We start from the raw sequence: 18,322 nt of genomic DNA, 5'->3' as shown, positions 1-18,322 counted from the left end.
GTCTGCCAATATTTTATTTTTTTTACATAGTGCATGTCTACCCTTGATTATTAAAGAGCTGTTTTTCCTTCTTTTTCACTGCATGGCTCTGGTTTCATAGGTATGTGGAGCAAGGGTATGTATTTTTACTTGATTTTATTTTTAGAAATCAGTACACACTTTTTAAAGCAAAAAGACACAAGAAAATGACATTCTGTAAGTAAAATAGCAGACAACAAGATCCTAAGAAATTTAGTATGCTACTCGTAAGCTCTTAAAAGAAAGAAAAAAGTCCTTTGAGTGTTTAAAAGAAATGATCGTTCATATAGTGGAGTTGTTGATCGGTGTTTTCTGTCTTCTTGGAGTGAGCTGCCAAAGGATCCATCTAAACTGATGATTCTTCAGTCACAAGGCTGTAGCCTCTAGTAAATATCCCCTCCTTTTGGTCTGTGGGTATTTGAAAATGGAATATGACACATTCATGGGGAGTGGGGTTTGAAGCCAGCAGTTAGTTCCACAGGGTGAGCCCTGGGTTTCAATCCCCAGTCTCTTACCCTCATCAGCTGTGTGACTCGTTTAAACCTCTCTGTGTCTTAACTTCTCCATGCCTGAGACAGATAAGACAATACCTACTCCAGGTTTGTTGTAAGGATTAACAGATAAAACAGGAGAGGGTGCTCAGCCCTCAGGGCTCTTGTCTGGGAGGTTCCAGTCTAGGCTCTGCCACTCACATACTGTAGGACTTTTCTGGTCCCAGTTTTCCTTTCATAAAAAGATGACATTGCATTAAATAACCTCTCAAGTCACTGAGAGTTCTATAAAATCACATTTTCAATTCTCATGTCAGGAAAAGAGAAACTGGAAGTTGCTTGTATGGTCTATTCACTGTTTTTGCCTCTGGACTTCTGATGAGGGTCAAGAGGAAGTATAGCTCATGTACACTATGCAAATGATCCATTTTCAGAGAATCAGGGGAAAAAAAAAAACATGATTGCCCTAAAACTAAATTCAACAGTTTATCTTGAATGATTCAGAGACATGGTTACAATGCAGGCACTGATAAGGGAGTGGAAAAAGAGACTTGGATTAGGATCCTTACTAAGTGATCCTTACTCCTTCCTTACTAAGTGGCATTGGAGAAACAGTTGGTTTGCATAAGCCTTATTTTCCTTATCATTACATGGAAGAAAGATTGCTAATTTGTTGTAAAGATGAAATGTAGTGCATATAGAAAATTGTGATATGTAATGCATGAAACACATTGTATGTACTTAAGGAATGTTATTTTCCTTTTTTATTGTCTTCTTCACTTCCCTGCAGTGGACCCCTGTGATTTCCCTGCCAACAATTCCACTTCTACTTGATAAAAAGGCTTCAACCAAGGATCCACAAAAAGGGTTGAGCCCTGCACTTGATATTGATGAGAGTGGAGTGATATTGCCAGGAAAATTCTGTGGCAGAGAGAGAGCCCCTGGCATAGAAGCCCCTTCCATTTCCTGCAGTCTTGTCAATCATATCTGCTGGTTAGTGCTCTGGTTTGCAGGATAGAGAAGCACCCAGAGAAGAATCATGGAGGTATAAAAGAGAAAGGCTTTTTTTTTTTTTTTTTTTTTTTTTTAGAGGAAGTTCAGGGAATTTAGTATTGCCAGAACATAATGTACAAGGAAAGAATAGGAGTTGAGAGTTGAGCAGAAAACAGGGGCCAGATCAGGAAAGGCCTTACAAATGGTGAGTCATCAGAGGATTTTAAACTCCAGAGTGACGTGATCTGATCAGCAGCAAGATCATTCTGTCAGCAGTGTGGAGGATGAATTGAAGGGATGTGAGGCTATAGACTTCAGATCAGTCAGGGCCATATTTGAGACATCTACGGAGAAATGACAGGGCCCTGCACTAAAGGAGCAGCACAGGGAAAAAGCTGGTTTACAAGATATTTTAGATGTTGAAAGTGGTGGACTTGATAACTGCTTGGCTATAAAAGGTGAGACAGAGCAGGCATTCAGGGCAACTCTCAGGGTTCCAGGGGAACCCATTGGTTCTGGGCTACCTCTGAGTTCTCAGATGCCTTTGCTTCCATGACATTCTTACTAGTCCCCTTTGATGGGAAGAAATCACTTCTTTTGCAACAATTCCATTGCATTCTTGTTTATGCCACACTTACTTTGTGCCTTGAATGTGCATAGCCATCTCCTGCAAATGATTTTAAACCCATCAGCATAAAGATCATTTTTAGTGCATCTCTGAATCCCCAATAAGAGCTAGTCAATTATCTTAAATATGTGCCAGTTGTCACTTCACTAGAAGATACATTCACATATGTTCCTTGGCTTCTTCTAGGCCACAGATTAAATCGTTTCTAAAGTTGCTGGTCTCAGGAATGTCTCCTGTGGAATGTCATTTATGCCTCATTGGATGATTAACCACTTTGTCACTTCTTTTCTTCTCTCAAATGGTTAATTGCTCTGGATCCCTAGATCAGCTTTTGCAAGCTTATCAGCACTGAGAAGAGAAAATCAAAAATACTGCTCTATTTGGGGTAATTAAAGCTGTTGTTTCCTCCTGATTCTTGACATACCTTTATGCCTTGAAGGAGATTCAATTAATCTGTTAGGATCCATTTTATTTGAAAAGGTGCTGGCTCTAGGTTAGTATGCTCAGTTTTTCCAGGTGCCTGCAAGTGTGATTTTTGCTTTACAGAGCTCCAGACCTAGGTCTGCTTGTGAAAAGTAGAATTACAAGGATGACAGAGTATAATAAAAAGGGACACTTCGTGACTGTGACACAGGAAACCTGGGCTCTAGCTGTGGTTCTGCTGCAGGCTGTGTGTGCAGCCTTGGGAAAATCACTTCACCTTTGTGCTTCAGTGACCTCATTTGTAAAATGAGACTGTTAGCCTAGAGCTTCAAATGAAGCTCCCGGTATCCAAATACTGTTACATGTGTTCAAGTGGGCTGGGCAGAGCTAGTGACATCCTGAAAACTAGCTTTCTCCATTCAAGTGTGCCCAGTCTTAGCAGAGCAGACAGGAGGAAGCAAGGCAAATGTGGGGATCAGGCGGTGAGCAGGATCTAGAAGTAGAAGGGAAATAAAAAACAAACAGACCTAGGTCCAGAGGTTTTAGGAGGCAGGCCAATTGAATAGGCAAAGCACAGGTTCCAAGGGGTATGGCTTTGGAGAGCAGGTGGTCAGATGGCATGGGGGATGAGGGGTGGGGGCTGGTGGCCAGTGAGAGGCAAAGTAGAAATGCAGGAACATGTAGTGCTCAGGAGTCAGAAGCATGGGAGTCTGTCAGGGATTAGCAGGGTCCTGGCCACCTGCCTGGGTTCATGGGCAGGGCAGAGATTAAAAAGAGAGAAGGGGGAGGGGGATAAACAAGGGCAAGACACAGTTTCAGGTTTGGAGAGCCTGACATATTAGGCAGGTCTCCAAAAGAGAGATTTGGGCAATGAGGAGCAAGACAGAAGGTGAATTCTCAGAACTGGGCCACCAGGTGGGGGCTGAGTTGCAAAAGTGGAGTTATAGGAACTGGGACAAAAGGTCAGAACCAGACTAATAGAAAAAAGGTTAATGCTGAGGACTCACATTTTGGAATTTGAGATGCCGTAAGGTGTTTTCTAATCCACGGTTTTCAGGAAGCAGTGGTTTCTCTTATCTTTCAGCTGCCCATCTTCTATGACTGACGGTCTCTTTTCCCTCCCCAGCCCTCTCCCGTCTTTCTCTCATCCCTCATCCATTTCACTGAGAATTTACTAAATTCAAAGGATGAAGGGATATGGAATTTTCTCTGGAAGTAAACAAGCAAGAAACAAGAAAATGTAAAAATCACAAGACTGTGATAAATGCAGCAGAGAAGTACGTGCAAGGTACAGAGAGTGCTGAGAATTAAGAAGCCAGTTCTGTCTGCGGGAAGAGAAGAAGGTATCCCAGAGACAGTACCCTGTGAACAGAGCCTGGAAGGGCAGGTGGTAGTTTGCCAGGTGGAGAGGTGGGGAGAGGGCAGACTGGGCAAAGAGAGCCATGTTTTTGTGTAGGCATGGAGTTAAGCAAGGAAGGAGCATGTTCAGGGTAAGTGTGGTGACAGCTGGGGCAGTGGGGGGAGTGTCATAGATCAGTGAGAGAAGCAATTGGGAATTTTCAGAAAGCAACACTAGAGCTGATTATAAGGAAGATGATGCTTTTTGGCAGAAAAAAAAGAGGAAGATGGAGTGTGGAGAAGGTAGTCACAGGAAAACCAAGGAGGAGGTCATTTGGTCCTGGCAGGAGATGACAGGGATGGAACCAAGGCTGTGGGAACAGAGAAGAGCAGAAACGATCAGATTACTCTAAGTAATTTTTAGGAGTCCAGAAGACAGCTAGGAAACAGAGACTGAGCCCTTCCTTTGGTTGAACCTTCGTCGCGAGGCTGTCTCTGGCTACTTGTAGAGTGCCATCCTCATGTAATCCCAATGTCCCCCGCTAGCTTTTGTTCTCCTCCTTGGTACTTTCTCATGTCCATCATACCACATGTTTTATTTATCTTGTTTATGGTCCTTCTCCTCTCAGTAGAATGTAGCTTGTTGAGGACAAAGATTTTGTCACTTGTGGCCACTGTTTTACCCTTCTATCCCTAGCCCTTAGAGCACTCCCTGGCACACAGCAATCGGTAAATATTGAATGAATAAAAATCAAGGTGCTAGCAGCCATGGACCAAAACTTATAGCAAGGAAAGACTTAAATTCATGGAATATTAAGTATTAAAGGACCCCTAGAGACTACATTAGACTCTCCATTTTACAGAGACGAAAATGATTTGCCCAAGGTTGCACACACAGCATGCCAGGCAGAGATAATAAGAAGGGAAGGGTCTGTGAGTGTGTGAGGCCTCATCTCCCAGGCGCGGACTGACACGCAGGAAAGGAAGTAAAGGTGAGGGTACCATGGTCTGGCTATTGAAAAGACACTGCAGCTACAGGTCATTCCTGATGTCACGGAAGTGAAACTTACCAACACAAAACAAATCATTTGATTTCTTCTTGTAATGGAAACATACTGAAACAATTGTTTCTTTCTTCCAAAGACTATTTTCATCTGTATTGCTGTGTCCCTATTTGTAAGCCCCAGGCCCCACACCCCTACAACACCCCTCTGCCGCACACACACACGCACGCGCGCACACACACACACACCACACACACACACACACACGGTTACAAGAATAAAGGATCTTCTAACCTTGGACATCATATATCAATACTGTATCTTTTCCATAATAATAACAGTGTTTCTGTTTCATTCCGTTTCTCTTTATCCCTCAATAAATATTAACACTTAGTAAACACCAAGTCATTTGTATGTAAAATGTGAATGGCAATGTTTGGTTATTTTTCATATCTAGAAATGTTTGAAAATTCTGTGAAAAGTTAGATTACCACTTTATTTTTCACCAGTCTGTTCTTTTGTTCATTCTTTTCATCATTTATTTTCTTATTTGACATATATTTCCTTAGCACCTACTAGCTATAGATGATTGAGCTGCTGGGAATGTGAAACTAAATCCAGAAGTTGATAGCCTGGTAAAAGAAATAAGAAATAAGGCAAAATAACACTTTTGGTCATTCAATAAAAATATATCTAATTTGTGTTCTACTTATTTATATTTAAATAATTTAACAAATATTGACCCATTAGCTATTATGTATTCAGGCACTGCTTTAGGCAATGTAGATCCAACAGGAGATAAGACAAACACAAGTCCCCCCTCCCCCTCCCCCTCCTCTCCCCTCCTCTCCCCTCTCCTCCCCTCTCTTCTCTCTCCTCCTCTCTCCTCTCTCCTCTCTCCTCTCTCCTCTCTCCTCTCTCCTCTCTCTTTCTCTCTCCCTCTCCCCTGCTCATGCTCTCTCTAAAATAAAAATTAAGTGAATTAAAAAAAAAAAAGACAAACACAAGTCCCTGCCCTTACATACTGGTTGAGGAAACAGACATTAAATGGTTGTGGTATGTGCTACGATGGAAAAGTGTGGCAGTGCTAACTTTGCCTGGGTAATAAGGGAAGCTTCTTTAATGAGGTGATATTTGAGTTGAACTCAGAATGCTGAATAAAATAAATAAACTAGGTGAGAAGAGGTGCAGATAAAGAGAAGAAGTCTAGGTGAAGAGAACAGCAGGCATGGAGGCCCTGAGATAAGAAGGACTTGTCTCAGTAAAATATTGAGAGAAGACTGGTGTGGGTAAGGGCAGCAAAGGGTATGTGAGACTAGAGCAAGATACCAAGACTGTACCATATACAAAGCCATAAATCCCATTGAGGATTTCACTCTTATTCCCCAGAGCAATGGGAAGTCCATAAAGATTATAAACACAGGAAAGTAATGATAGAATTTGAAATTTGGAGATTGTATTGGAGTGAGGCATAAGTAGGTAGAGTAGAAAAAGAATAAGGATTATAAGAGAGATGTAGACATGTAACAGTACAAATTCAGGAGGCTAGAAGAATATATCTTTCTGGGAATGTTGAAGAAGTATTAATAGAGGAGGTAGCTTTGGTCCTGGTCTTGGAAGGAGGAATAGGATGCAGGAACGCAGACATGGGAGCTGTGACTTATCAAGGGCATTTTCAACACAAGGCCGTCATGTGGGAAGGTGAAGGGGATATGAAAGCATGGGTGATGTATGGGGAACAGCAAGCCAAAAATTCTGGCTAGAACATAGGACAGACACCAGAATTACACAAGTGGGAAGTAGATTGAAAAGTAGAAGTAAGGGTGGAAAGTTTGGGTATTATGCCATTTGAATTTTATTATTTAAGTCAACAGGAGTCATTGAAAGATTCTGAGCCCACAAGTAAATTCTCATATCTGTTTTCATGGAGATTAATCACATAGCAAAGTGTAAGGGGATTGGAAAGGAGAGAGGTTGGAGGAAATGAGAACCATTGGGAGTGTAGCACAATCAAGGCTTGCTTGAGGGTGATGGCTGTGGAAATGCAAAGGATGCAAAAGATACTTTGGAGGTAAAATGAACAGGACTATCAACTGATTAGATTCCAGGGCACACAGACATGGGTTAAATACTTCATAGCATTGTCAGTACCTCATTTTACTTGTTCCTCAGTACAAACCTTTGAGGGAGGGTATAAATTTGGTGCCCTGGAACGCAGACTGATAACCACATGATATCTTGCCCACATGCCACTAATAGCTGTGTTACTAATGTAGCAGTTTTTGGGTGACTCCCAAATGGACTGAATTTTAAATGTTAACCTACTAACAATTATCTCCATGTCCTATTAGCAATCAGCTGAACCATCTGTTCCTACCAATAGAGGGTATCTTCTGGAAAATGAATTTGAAAGTGGTGAAATATTGGATGTTGAAAAAACCTAGACTGTGAACAGTGTTTTAGAGCACTGCATTCTCTGGAAGGGGGTGGGGGGAGGAAGATGTGGGAAGGAACTTCTTCTTTTCTGTTATATAAAGCTTATGCTAAGATACATAGGATATATAATGAGTTCTATGAGTTAATTTTGTGTTGCCAACATTTTTGTTTTGTTTTGTTTTGTTTTTAAGTGAAAGACTAATCATGAAATGATTCAAATGGGAAAGCAGTGCCACTAGTGGAAAAAACCCTTGACTTGGAATAAGAAAAGCAAATTTGGGTGTATCTGTGTTGTGTGTTAGTGATACAATCTATGTTATCACTTAATATCCCTGTCTTAGATTTCCCACCTGTAAAATGAAGATAACTAGTGCCTGCCTTGCCTAAGTCATGGAGTTGTGAGGATCAAGTAAGTTGATGTCTGTGAGATGGATGCCCAAATAATTTCATCTCATCAGACCTGAAAACTACTTGATTGGAAAAATTCAAACTATTATTGTGCCAGATCTGTGAACCTGTAAGCATATATCACTGGCCAACAGGAGGATAGTGTCATATTAGGTGTAGTAAAGGGTGATCGGTAAAAAAGCTTCATTACAAATTTGTGGGTTCTTCATCACAATTCCAAAATACGTGTTTCACCACAGTAAATGTGTTACATCTGTGTTACATAACGTTTTGTAAAGTGTGGTGCCTGGACTTGTAACATCAGCAAAGCTAGGAACTTGTTAAAAATGCAACTGATTTAGTCTTGCCCTAGACCTACACAGAATCAGAAACTCTGCAGGTGACACCGGAAGTTTGTGATTTGAAAGTCCCTCTGGGGAATTTTGATGTGCCCTTAAGTTTGAGAACCAACTGATAAACCTGGGCTCTATGGTCAAAACCTAGCTCTGACCTTTAATCATGCAATGACCTTGAACATGTTCTTTAACAACCGCTGCCCAGAGCTTCCCTATTGTGGTGGAGGATTAAGAGGGACAATATAGATATATTTTACTCCTCTTAAAATACTAGCCTACTAGCTAGGATAACATCATATTTGTTAGTTCTTCTGCCTACATAAAGCTTTTCGTTTTTCACCCTCTTCCCCATTTTTTGCAGAAATATTTTGGGTAGAAATAATTTTCAAAGAATCGAGCTTTTGGTTAAACTATTGGACCACCGAGGGGAGTGGCCTATCTGAAAACTCCAATATACTGTGAAAAAACAAAGCCAGGTTTTGTGTTTGACATTGAAAAAATAATTTTCAAAGTGTATGGGCTACTCCTTAGAAAAATATAACTTATGCTATTAAAATTTATATTAGTATCTACATTTCATAAAAGTTTATATGCTTCCAACAAATAAGGCATGCACATGAAAGACAGCTGCTATGAAGACAGGTTGGTTCTCTTCACAAGTGTTATCTATAGCTAGAGTACAGTAGTTTAGTTATTTGGGATCAGTACCCAAAATGATCCTATTGCTAAGCACTAAGATAAATACATGAGACCAGGTCTGAGCCCAGTATACTTTTTTCTTCTGCAGGAAATGAGCTTCATAGGTATTTACACTGAGTACTAAATAAAGAGCACCAAAGAAATCCTTAAGGAAGCCACTGAGACATTAGATCAGAGGAGACTGATCTATGCATTGGCTATAGAGTACCTCCCACATGTTATGCAGTCAGCTAAGCACAGGGGGAAGCATAAGTAAGGCAAAATAGAGACAATTATGTCCTCACTGAAGAAACAGCATAGTGGGGAGAAGAACATTAAACAAATTATCACAAAAATAAGTATGTAATTATAAGTTGTGGTAAATTCCATGAAGGGGACAGTACAGAGTGTTTTGAAAACTTGTAATAGGAACTGTAAGCCTTTGCCCTGAAAGAGCTTATAGTCTTATTTAATGCGGTTTGCATTTTGTATGTTCAAAGTTGATCTATGTAGTTCTTTATTTCTACTCATAGGGCAGAATGACCAGATTTTTACCTATCAAATAACTTTCTTGCTGTCTGGCCTTGGGAAAATGACTTAATCTCACCAGGGTTTGGTTTTCTCAACCATAACATGGAGGAGAAATACCAACCTGGTAGGGCTGTTAGGAGGATTAAATGAAGAAATAAATGAAATTGTTTGTGCTGCACACATGGTAAGTTTTCAAGGAATGTTAACTGTGTTAGCCCAGCAGAGGCAGTGGGGGACGGGGTGAGGGAGACTGATGAGATGGTGAGAATGATGATGGTGAGGATGATGACGACGATGATGTTGCAGTAGCTGGGACAGTGGCAAGTTAGTAATTTGAAATTCTGTATCCTTTTACTTGTTTATTATTTAAAAAAATTTTTAATGTTTATTTATTTTTAGGAGATAGAGTGGGGGAGGGGCAGAGAGAGAGGGAGACACAGAATCTGAAGCAGGCTCCAAGCTCTGAGCCATCAGCACAGAGCCCGATGCAGGGCTCAAACCCATGAAACACGGGATCATGACCTGGGCCGAAGTTGGATGCTCAACTGACTGAGCCACCCAGGTGCCCCTGAAATTCTGTATTCTTGATGCTCAAACTAATATTTATACCCTAGCAAAAGATATAATACATAAGGGTTATAACCAAAGTATTAGGCAAAATTGTTTTAATTTTCTTTCTTTATTTTGAGAGAGAAAGCATGCACATGAGCAGGAGAAGGGCACAGAAAGAGGGAGAAAGAGAATCCCAAGTGGGTTCCATGCTGTCAGCACAGAGCCTAATGTGGGGCTTGATCCTTTGAACCTTGAGATCATGACCTGAGCCAAAATCAAGAGTCAAATGCTCAACCAACTGAGCCACCCAAGTGACCCTAGACAAGATTCTTAAACATACAAAAAAATAATGTCTAAAATCCATTACCTAGCTTATTTTTTGACCATGTATGAACAGAGTCCAGAGTGTTTAGACAAGAAAGGGTGAGGGGAAGATGCTTAGTTTTAAATTCGTCTGCCCTTTAGGTGATAATGTAGTGGTGACACTCAAGTTGCTAAGTTTCTGTTGATCAAAGATTTGGGGAGGAGGGCTTTCCTATGAGACTGGACACAGAGGCAGAAGAAGACATGTCAGAAAGACAAACTTACTAACACTGAGGTCCTGAAACATAAGTAGGACAACAGCCAAGTCAACACAGAATGAGGCTTGAGTGGGTAGCACTTGCTTCCAGCCTGGCTCTACTTCTCCAATGAGCTGTGTGGTCCAGTTCATCTGTATGAGCCTTAGCTTCTTTTGTAAAATAGGGATGAAACAACATATTTATTGAATACCTTTTATTTCCTTTATGAAATATACCTACTTCAGGTAGAAATAATGCCTTACTGAAGGATAATGAGTATTGAATGAGATGCCATATACAAATGTTTCCTGAAGTTTTAAAGCACTAAGTAAACCTGAGATTATTGATCACAATGCTGCTATTATAAATTGGGCCTTATATTGTTAAATGTAAATCTTCTGTCTTCCCAAAACTATTTATAAGCTTCTTGAGTATCAAGAGGATGCATGTTTATTTTCGTGTCTCCCAAATGGGTGACTACAGCAGGATTTCCAAGCGTGTGTTGACTGAGCTATAGGTGATCTAATATACTTGAAGACATCAGAAAAAGGTGCTTAGAGAGGCACAGAAGCACAGCATTTCTAGTGGGTGACACAATGACAAACAAGGGTGAATAGCTTCTGTAGACAAACAGACTGCCAGAGTAGTGGAGCAGACCTGTTGAGAAGAGATTTCAGGTTCATGAGTGAAGCCAAAGTTCAAGCAAAGATAAAAGACTTTCTTGGACATTCGTGAAACCATCACAAAGTTTAGTCAGTCTCTGCTTTTATTCACTGAAGAAGTTTTTATGGAGTGTATGAAGGGACAAGAATAGGATCATGGTTCAAGTCCTCAAGGAACCCACCATCTAGTAGAGAAGACCAATATTCATATAGTACTACTTGAGAAGCTCTGAGATGGAAGTCTCTAAAAAGGGCTGTGAGATTAAAAAATATCCCCCTGGGCAGGCTGGGGAAGTCTTCTCAGGAAGGTAAGGCTTGAATATAGATGGATGGGCACCAGCAGGACATGGAAGGAGAGAATGAAGGAAAGGTATTCCAAGTATTTTCAATTCCTCTTTCCGTGTAGTGACTTGTCTAAAGAAGGCTCAGATTCTTGTTGAAGCTAAGAGATGTGTATCCCTTCTCAGAGACATAATCAAATCCCAATTAGTGAGTTTGCTGGAGATTCCTCCCTTTTTTTTGCGTACCAGCTTCAGTTTATTCTTTATAATACACATTTTAAAGACTGAAAATGTAAAGCTGTAACTGAGAAAGTGTCATGGAGTTCCGAAAATGAATTCACTGTAGGAGTCTAAATAGAAAATAAAAATCAGCTTTTTAGGTGGCCTTTTTACTGAGTGTGTTTTGAGTCAGCAGTAATTCTGGGTATAGAACACATATTGTACTTCATAAATTGGGCTGACCCAGAATATTGCTGCAACTGCTACAACATAGATCATATGGCCTCTTATTTTGCACAATTAGAATTCTGTAAACCCACTACTGACTCTGTCCCTCACTGGAGTATGAATAATGTCTGTGAGCTATCGTATTTGATTTACCTTCACTCTCACCTAAAACATCTGGGAATATCAGGTACACTGGACTTCTTAACACATCCTTAAAAGGAAGATAGGAAAAGAGGTTTTAATCAACAAGGGAATGTATATTGCAAATGCATATATTGAAAATCAATATTAAAGTTAGTGGTCTTAAAAACCCTCATTCCTACTGGGTACTTGGATCGAAGGGTAGAAGTAGGTCAAGAACAGCAGTGCGATGGCTTGGTAGCCATCATTCATCCTCTTATGGCATATTTCCAGAGCACCCTTGATCGCTAGCATGAGCTCCACTCTTGTTCTTTACAGTACCTCTATATAGTGTCTGCTTTCTCTTTCTCCTATACCTTGACCATTTCTTCCTTGCTCTCCACACCTCTGATTCCATCCACACCTTGCCTTTTGAAGAGATTTCAGACATAGTATTTGGCTGACACTCCCTCTACAGGTGATCTGATGAATCCACTACAATTACCCCCACACAGTTAGATCCCCTTCTATTTTTATTATGTCACTAAAGCTCTGTGTATCATCTAGTTAAAAGAACTGTAGCAGAAGTAGAAGGAAATCTTTCCTATCTGAGCCATTTTAAGTAGCAGTATCACTTAGATTCCCATGGTCTCCTTTTCCCTAGATGAATTCACTGTTATAAAAATAAAGCATTGTGAAGAAAGAGTTCATGTATAATTGATTTTTGCATCAAAGCAAATTATGGTTCATTTGTCCCAGATGAAAACAGAACCATTGTTAATTTCCGCAGACCGACAAAAGCATTTTCTTCTAAACTAGACTAGTGGTTATTATAACTTGTAAAATCCAGTAATAAGCCTGAGTCCTTAAAAGCAGAAAAGAAATAGAAAATGTCAGAATGACATTAGTGGCTTTATTGAACATACTTTCTCATGGTTAAAAGGTAGTATACAAGGCGGTGTAGGCTAACTACTGTAACAAACAGTGACTTAATGCAATAAAAGCCTATAGCTCTGGTATCAGTGGCCACTGCGGTTGATGATAGGGCTCTGAGCCATGGAACCCTGCTCCTTCCTCCTTTGTCACTGCCACATCCATCAATTGACCTCCAAGATTGTTAAATAATAGACAAGGAGGGCCTGGAGAATTGTGTAAGAAGCTTCATGACAAGGCCTGGGCTTGTCCCACATCTTCTCTGCCCACAGTCTGTAGGGAAGAACACAGTCAATGGTGCTAACTATAAGCAAGGCTGGGAAGAGTCATTATCTTGTGGGTCCAGGAAAAAAGGAAACAATTTGGTGAACACAAAGCAGTGTTTCAGAATTTTGTAATTCATAATGAAGTGATTAGTTTATAAATCATCAATATAATTCCCATTCCTTTTTCTTGTTTCAGAAAGAAATCTGCCTCAAGAAGCTTTAATGAAAAGAGGCAGTATATCCAACAGTTAAAAGTCATCTCAACCTTAGCTCAAATTTTCCTTTACCTTTACCTTTCCTTTACCTTTAAGGTCTTTTTCCTTATTCTTGAATTTTCTCATTCATTAGTTGAGAACTAAGGGACCAAAAAAGAAGGATACTGTGATGAGAGAATAAGATAATGTATGTAACAAAGGAATTAGTCAATAAATGATAACATACTTAGTTGTATTATTAGTAATGACAGTGCAAAGGATATTAATGCATGTTATATTTATGATTAAATCTCATCCAGCTTCTTACATTTGCCTTTTCTTTCATTTACACTATAAGTCATTTTCAAAAACAAAACAAAACAAAACAAAAGTTGTCTACAAGTCACAAAATAATAGGAATTGGGTGAGGAGAGAAACACCCTTGGTTATGGTAGTCAGCAGAACTTTACAGATTTTTCATTTTGTGGGGGTGAGGGTTGATAGCTCCCGAGTCCACTGGAATGTGATGTCTGTCTTCCCAGTGGCATTAGGATGACTCAACAGAGAGCTTGTTTTTGCCAACTCTCTCTTCTCATCTGTACTGGGGAGGAGGCCCACTTGTACCTCTTAGGCAGAATGACATACTGAGGTTTGTGTCTCCCTAATTTCTTTGAAGTGTGCTTTCTCCTTGATGTATGCACATAAATCACAGACATTTTCAAAACAAGAAAAATATTAAGTCTAGGGCTCAAGTGAATTTATCCCAATTTAGTAGAAGAGCTTTTAGTCTGTGCCCATGTAGGAAAGCAGTTGTGTCATCTGGTACAGAATGTTTCTTTCCTTGTGGTGAAAGAAAGAAAGAAAGAGGGGGGAGGGGAAGAACGGACAGGGAAAGGAAAGGAAAGGAAAGGAAAGGAAAGGAAAGGAAAGGAAAGGAAAGGAAAGGAAAGGAAAGGAAAAGAAAGGAAACAAGGAACAAGGAAAGAAAATATAATTCCACCATTTGTGCATTTATTCTTAAGTGTATTTTATAAGAACTTCTGATAAAATATGGTTAAGGACTTTTGTTGGTAATGTTTCTCATTTTTGCAATGAAAACCAACTATAAAGGTATTTAGCTCATGTAAATCTAACACTTTGAATTTATAGAGTCTCTTCAAAGTCCTTTCTGGGAACTCTTCACTTAGCTGAGATAATTTTATTTATGGGGAATAAAATATGGAGCTGTAAGTAAAACACATTTTCATTCTGGTTTATAAGTAGGAAAATTAAATCAATATGTAAATTAAGTATGTGGCTAGCATCATATGGTTGAATGCCAATGGCCAAAAAGAAAACTCAGGCCTCTTAATTTCCAGGTCCAAATACTCAGAACAGTCTGTCTTTTATTAGCCCTCTTATTGTTTGATGCCTCATCATGATTCTATGAACCTTATAGGAGTAGGACATATGAAAGATTATCTTGTCTAACGCACTGCCCTTGGGCAGTTGAATGCTTAAACAATTCAACACAAAGATTTTTGTTCTGATAATATGTTGGATTAGTTTATTCGGACCATCTCCCCCTCTGACCACAAGTAAAACTGTTGGATATAGTATTTAAAACAAACACACACACACAATACTTCTTAAAAGTACTAGACAACTAGCAAAATACTAAAGACTTATCAGGCAGAAATCTATATGAAGACAGGACTTGGTGGGGTAGTGCTGTACTAAAGCCACTTGTGCCCTGAGGCATTTGTTGAACCCAGTGAAGTGACACTTAGAAACTGACCAATAGACTGCAGATTGCAATTGTAAGATATAAAATAGTCATCCTTATTGTTTAAATTAATTAAAGATAAGCTTTAGTAATTAATATTACAGGAAACTCCAAAAAACTATCCTAGCAGATTTGAAAGGAAAAGAAAGAATTTAAAGAGAACTTCAGGGGTGCCAGGGTGGCTAAGTCAGTTAAGCATCTGACTTGATTTTCACTCAGGTCTTGATATCAGGGTTGTGAGTTCAAGCCCCATGTTGGACTCCACGCTGTGTGTGAAGCCTATTTAAAAAAAAAAAAAAAAAAAGAAAGAAAGAAAAAAAAAGAAAAGAAAAACGGGGTGATTGGGTGGCTCAATCAGTTTGGCGTCCAACTTTGGTTCAGGTCATGATCTCCCAGTTCACGAGTTCAAGCCCGAGTTCGAGCCCCATGTCAGGCTCTGTGCCGACAGCTCAGAGCCTTGAGCCTTCCTTGGATTCTGTCTCCCTCTCTTTCTGCCCCTCCCCCACTCACCCTCTGTCTCTCAAAAATGAATACCAGCATTAAAAAAATTAAAAATATCCATTTTCAAGTTAACTTAATAGGCATTTATTCTGGATATTTTCCAGTGTATTTATGCCATGTTAAAGATAACTTTCCATTATAAGGAAGCATAGTAGAGGGACTAAAAATGTGGCTTTTGGGCCCAAGCTGCCCTAATCAATGTCCTAGCTGTGTCAAGAGTAGCTGTGTAAGCTGCAGGACAGATATTTTACCTCTTTCTGTTTCCTCATCAGTAAAACGAAAGCAATAACAGAATTGATTGCATAAGCTTGCTGAGAGGGTTAGATGTAAATGCCTAAAACAATGTCTGGCACATCATAAGTATTTGGTATTTGCTTGCAAGTAGTTTACTATTACAAGAATAGACCAAAATGGATTTGACCTCAGCACAAATCACACCCTTTTTAACAGCATATGGACCATCAGTAAAGCATGCCATGGCCAACCTAAAAGATAAATTTTAACCACTCCCCCAGGACCATTAGTTAACTGATCTCATAAATGTTCTCTTAGAATGTTAGTGCTAACCATGGGAAAAATGAATCAGAGGGAGGATCAAGAATGCTCATAGTCACTCATTTAGTTCAATAATGAATTCCTGAGCTACATGCCTGGCTCTGCAGTAGACATGGAATTCTGTAGCATGCGAGGCATGGCACACTAGTAGGGGTGAGAAAAAAAAAAAAAAAACAAGCACCAAAGTATTGGAAAAAGAGGTTCACAGCAGGTTCTAGTTTTATTCAAGACCTCAAAGAAAACTTCCCAGAAAAAAAAAAAAAAAGACATTCAGCATTTACCAGTATACAGATCTCGGATCTATTATTTCATCATTGATTCTTCATGAAGACTGTGTTAGGTTGGAGATTCAAACAGGATAACTGGCTAGAGGGAGTTGTTTCCTTCATTTCCAGAAACACACTGGGATTCTCATGAAATGAAAAACCGACCTAGGTGGCACTTAATGTTCTCTTTGTCATCCCTTAGGAGGCAGAATCTAGTACCCATGGTGAGCCAAACTCTGGCACACAAATCAGAAACAGCAAACAGCTGCTTTGATTTTTTTAAACCATTAACAGGAAATCCCAAGCTAAATTTAAATTGGGCTTTTAGGAAGAAACAATTCAAGAAAAAATAATCAGCGTCTAGTTTTGTTTGCCCTCCATTAAGAAGTCTCAGAATACAGATGAGCTGTAGTGTCACTATTAAAATGCTAGAAGGTATTCTAATTCATATCTCTGCTGGCATCCTACCCTTGGTTTGTCTTGGAGTTTGTTACCTTGCAATTATACTTGAATTCACCAAATATTAGGTTCTTGTGAGAGATGTGTTACTTGATATCTCTTGTTAAAATATAACATAAAATGTGGTTTTTAAACAGAGACAATACCAAAACTGCTCGTTTGAGTTGGGTTATGGGTAAAAGTAAAACTGGGCTGCCTTAAAGGGTATTTTACGTGATTCAACCCCATACCCCCCAATAGGTACCATTGTCATTGGTTTATTAAGTATCCATTCAGAGTTTCTCTAATTCACATTTGCTCCTTTTCACCAAAAAGGTAGCATAATATATATACTTGCCTACACTTGAGTCTTTTCAGTTCATGATGTATAGTCAAGATCTCACATCAGCACTTCTTTTTTTGGGCTTCCCATTGTATGGATATAACATAATTTATTAACTAGTTGTCAATTAATGAGTATTTGGGTCATTTCTAATCTTTTTCTCCGACAAGTAAACTTAGTGACCTTAGTGCTCACTGTGTATATGTGTGCTCCCAAAGTCCAGGTTTGTGTATGGTCAGGATGGGGATATGTGTCCGGGTTATAGACAAGAGTGGAATTAATATAAGCCATTTCCAGGCTTGAACCTTCAAACTCTCCTGTATAACCCTCCTATACCTTCTTCTCCTGGAAAGACCCATTGGAAATCATGTGTTCCAGGTGGTGTAGTTATGAGATGAAGGAGGGCTACCCACTAGCGCCTGACTGTGCCGTAATTGGGAAATCAGTTGTCGTCCTGTTAAATGCCAGAGATTGTGTGGTCACTAAGGCACACCTATTGCTTCCTGATGAATGCAAACCTGTCCTTTCACATGAGCGCAAATATATTTATGAAATAAATTCCCCAAAGCGGAATTCCAGCTCCAGCTTTAATTTCCCCTTCTAACGGTCTCTAGGTTTACCTCAGACCCTCTGTTGAGCCTAGTGCTTCTCATCTCCAGCCCTGGCCTCACTTTGCATGGACACTGCCCTCATTTAGGACCTTCCTGTTTACCATCTGGCAGTCACCTTGCTGCTAATCTTTAGTTCCTCTTAACTGTCCATGCACAATGCTTTCAGATTAATCTTACTTTCTTCTCACAACTAATACATTTTCTTCCTGACCCCTGAATTTTTTTTTTTTTTTTAAAGATTGCCAACTGCCTAGAATCAGTTCTAGATTTTCTAGCCTGGCATTTAAGCCTGCCTACACTAACATTTAGAAGATAGTTACCAGTACAGTATCCAGCATGGAGTAGGTACTCAATAAATGGTGGTAGCTATTATATTTTATAGCCTGCAACAAAACAGCGCCTTGTGCGTAGCTGACATTCAAAAAATAATTCCTGGTCCGTGGACTCTATTAGAGAGAATTCATGATTCACTAAATTACATTATTATAGGATTCCTTGACTTTTTCTCTACCAGCTTGGTTTTAAGGTTAATCTTTCTTAGAGTG

At 39.6% G+C, this 18,322-nt stretch overlaps 1 protein-coding gene across 20 annotated transcripts in view; it reads left to right on the top strand.

Annotated features, from left to right (window-relative positions):
- The window catches only part of DLG2 (discs large MAGUK scaffold protein 2), a 2,072,859-nt gene that overhangs the window by 1,207,301 nt on the left and 847,236 nt on the right, over positions 1-18,322 (top strand). The window lies entirely within an intron of this gene.

This window comes from Panthera pardus, unplaced genomic scaffold, assembly GCF_024362965.1.
Source record: "Panthera pardus isolate Hobbes unplaced genomic scaffold, ASM2436296v1 HiC_scaffold_12, whole genome shotgun sequence".
In the NCBI taxonomy this organism is placed as follows: domain Eukaryota; kingdom Metazoa; phylum Chordata; class Mammalia; order Carnivora; family Felidae; genus Panthera; species Panthera pardus.
The sequence above is the reverse complement of the archived record's forward strand: the minus strand, read 5'-3'. Positions and strand labels throughout refer to the sequence as shown.